General features: G+C 37.6%; 1 protein-coding gene across 2 annotated transcripts in view; it reads left to right on the forward strand.

Moving 5' to 3' along the window:
• cep192 (centrosomal protein 192) overlaps window positions 1-539 on the forward strand; it is a 146,364-nt gene extending 145,825 nt beyond the window's left edge. For both annotated transcript variants that reach the window (XM_061881703.1, XM_061881704.1), the window contains one exon: window positions 1-539. This exon is cut by the window's left edge and continues 442 nt beyond it. The gene's annotated coding sequence lies outside the window, so the exon portion shown is untranslated.
• The last annotated feature ends 226 nt before the right edge of the window (window positions 540-765 follow it).

The raw sequence follows: 765 nt of genomic DNA on the forward strand, positions 1-765 counted from the left end.
CTGTTTTGCAGAATTTAGTGTCCTGCAGCAAAAAAAAAATCCATACAAGTCGAATAATGGGTTAGAGTGCTTGAGAAAGTGAGAATCAGAATGTGTCATTGACTTTTAACATCTTGCACATCACAACCAATGTTGCAAGCGCTGATAAGTGTTGGTGTTTTAAAGTATTTGACAACTACTAATTGTCAAATATCATCTATAGTCCAATCTCTCTGGCCTGATTTTTGCTTCTAGTAAACAAACTTTGGTCATCCATCATAATGGCTGACTTCTTGTTGGTAGACAATTAGTATTTGCTTCAGCTTCAGTTGCACTACAATATTTGGACTGGGTATGGTTACCATAGCAACCCCTTTTCACTAGTCCACGCACTGAAGCATATTTTGGGGCGAACATAACTCAATGTATGTACGTTAGTATTGTTTTCGACATTTAGATGATTGGACTTGTTCTCATCATTCACACTTTGCACAATATTTGATTGCAATATGTAAATATATATTTTAGTGGTGTCTTTTGAAATAAACTCTTTTATAACACCAGGTGTCTTTGTTGCTCGTGCTGCGGACTTGTCACCATTGTTTGTGAGTCGTTGGGACGATTCATCTTATCGTGATGAATTATTTACTAAAAAGTAGGGATGCACCGATTAATCGGTAACCGAATATATTCGGCCGAATATGGCCAAAAAAGCCACATTCGGCCTTCGGTGGAATGAGTTAAAAACAAGGCCGAATAGTGGCATGTGACGCAATTTTTTTGACG

Source organism: Nerophis ophidion, linkage group LG21 (assembly GCF_033978795.1).
Source record: "Nerophis ophidion isolate RoL-2023_Sa linkage group LG21, RoL_Noph_v1.0, whole genome shotgun sequence".
Lineage (NCBI taxonomy): Eukaryota > Metazoa > Chordata > Actinopteri > Syngnathiformes > Syngnathidae > Nerophis > Nerophis ophidion.